The sequence below is a fragment of the Pteropus vampyrus genome, unplaced genomic scaffold (genome assembly GCF_000151845.1).
Source record: "Pteropus vampyrus isolate Shadow unplaced genomic scaffold, Pvam_2.0 Scaffold53, whole genome shotgun sequence".
NCBI classification, from domain to species: Eukaryota; Metazoa; Chordata; class Mammalia; order Chiroptera; family Pteropodidae; genus Pteropus; species Pteropus vampyrus.
The window spans coordinates 6,037,000-6,039,939 of NW_011888834.1; positions in this window are offsets into that span (position 1 = coordinate 6,037,000).

Sequence of the window (2,940 nt, forward strand, 5' to 3'; positions counted from 1 at the left end):
GCTCCCTTCTATTTCTAATTTATGACAGTTTTTATTATGTATTGATATTGAATTTCAAAAATACTTTTTCAGCATCTATCATATAATATGATTTTTCTCTTTTAATTTGTTAGCATGGTGAATTAATTACATTTAAGGATTTTCTATCATTAAAACCATCCTTCTTTGATGGAATAAACCCTACTTCATTATGCTATGTAATCTTTTATAGACACTGTTGAATTCAATTTGCAAATATCTTGCTTAGGATTTTTGCACCTGTATTCATGAGTGAAATAGACCAGTAATATTCCTTTCACAGAATGTATTAATCTGATTTTACATTGAGAGTTATATTGTCATCATAGAATAATATAAGTAATGTTTCTCTTTATTATCCTTTTACTATTAGAATGAGTCGTATACAGTTGGGAGGATCAGTTACCTGACAGTTTTGTAAAACTTTCCTGTACAATCACCTGGGTTTACTGTTTTTATTACCGGGAATTTTTAACCATCATCTAAATTTCTTCAGTAAATGTAGAATTTTTTTCTTGAGTCAGTTCTGGTAAGATAGATTTTTCTATGCATTTGCCCATTTTATGTAAGTTTCAAAATGTTGGCACATAGTTGTTTATAGCATTCTTACTATATGTGGTTATACAATCTTTTGCAATTGATAACATTTATTTGTGTTCTCTCTTATTCTCTTGAAAAGTTTTTCTAAAGATTTGTCTAGTTTTTAAGTTTCAAAGGATCAATTTTTGACTTTATTGACTATTTTTGATTTTTTGTTATCGATGTCTATATTATTTATTTCTACTCATCACTTACTACTTTCTTTGAGTTTATTCTGTTGTTCACTTATATAACTTCTGAGAATGGAAACCTAGGTCATTAATTTTGAAGCTTTCTTCATTTCCAATGAAATTATGTAAGGCTATACAGTTCTCTTGAAACCCCAGTTTTGATGAATTTCTTGTTGTAACCTAACCATATCCAACCCTGTTCAAGCTTCAGGTCAAATTTTCCTTCTTTATGAAGCTTTATTTCCTTGCCATGCTACTCCACAGTCATACATTTAGTTTTAAACTCTATATTCTAATTAGGTAGAATAAACATAGGCTTCAAAGTCACATAGACCCAGGTTAAATTCCAGCTCTCCCGCTTAAAGGCTGTTTCACTTTAAGCATCACAATATATACTATTTTTCATCCTAAAAATGGAAAAGACAAAAGCTAACTCTTTAGTTTTTTGTGAAATTTAAATGTGAGTTAACTAACCTATATGAAGCTATCAGTTATTGGCATATATTATTTTGATTAACTCTTTCCTTCCTTCTTCTGTTTCATTCTCTCTCTCCCTCCCTCCCTCCCTCTTTACCTTCTTTCCTGCCTATCTTCTTTCCTTCCAAGGAATAAGATTCCAGAGTTAATTTTTCCTCTGATAGACATGGAAAATCATTTCCACATAAAAGCTGCACACTGTAGAGGAACTTGACTTAGCTAGTTTTCTTCTCTCTTGGTCTTTATTTTTTTCTTGTGGATTTTCTCCACTCCATTTCTTCCTTGATGGAGAAAATAATACAGTAGCAGCTTAGAGGTTCTACCTATTTTCCCCCACTGTGATTAGTGTTCTAGATTCCTTGGTCTTGACCATGAGACTTTATTTGACTACATATTAACCTGCTGGACCAAGTCAACAAGTTACTGGACCTGGACTCCTGCCAGTTTAGCTCGTTTACCTAAGATAATTTTCCTGTCAAAAGATCACATTCTCCGGTTTCGCTTTATTTTCAGCTCAGAGTTGTTGATTTCTTCTATAAGATCTACCTCTTTTACACTGTCTTATATAAGTCACCGAGAAGAAGTTATCTTGGCCTTAATGCTTTAATTCCTTAATATTCTCAAAAACTCTCTAAAGAGCTGCCATTGATAGGGGCAATCCGTAACCTCCTATGGTGGCATAGTGATTATGTAATGAACTGCAGAGTGTCAGCAAATATGGGCCACATACTTCACAGTTCCAAAAGGAGAGATTTCTTTGATTCTGCTTGTTCATTAACCATATACCACCCAGCCCCCACGAGGTTCCAATATCCGATCCTCACTCCTGATACAAAAAGTATTAGGTCAGACAACTAGAATTAAATATGGCTTCATTCATCAGTGGAGAGTAAACAAATTACTAATTTAGCAAAGAACAGGCAAGATATGCCCATCAGCATCCACAGGTATTTCTGCATCCCATTGTTCTACTGTGAGGAGCATCTAGCAACATGAGTTGTCAATCAGAGCTCTTAGCACAGCATGAATTGAAACGACACATGTTCCTCTAAAGCAGTGGGTATTTATTCTCTGTCAGAAATATCCCATAAACTTTGGTGGTATTCCTTTACTGGTGAAAGTATACACAGCTCTTGATGCAAAATGGCAACACCTAGAAAGCTTCCACTTATTTCTTAAAATCCTAACATTCTACTTCTGAAGTCTTAAGGTATGCTAATAACAGTTTGTTTTAGTTCAACAGATACATTAGCTGGTGAACCTGAAATTAGACTTGAGCATCTATCAGTTCCTAGGCAAGGCCAGATCTGCTCATATAGTTCAGGGATGAACTGTTATACTCTACCTCTAGACATATGCTTCATCACAAGTCACAAAGTCACTACTGTAAGGATGGAGATGGAGCGGGGTTTATAAACAGAGGTTTATCAATCTCCCTGTATAATAACTACAGAAATCAAAGAGTAAGGTCCTGCACAAATAATAAGCCACACAACTACATTCAATAATGAATTAGTAAGTGTTCCTAGTAGAGCAGAATAGTATGCCCCAGCCATTTGCAGCCTGAACATACCCACCTTCAGTTCCAGGATCTTTAGGAAACACTTTTGCCTTTCTTTTCATTCACTAATTCTTAATGATGCCAGTTTGGGTCTTGAATTTTCAGAGTTTGCTT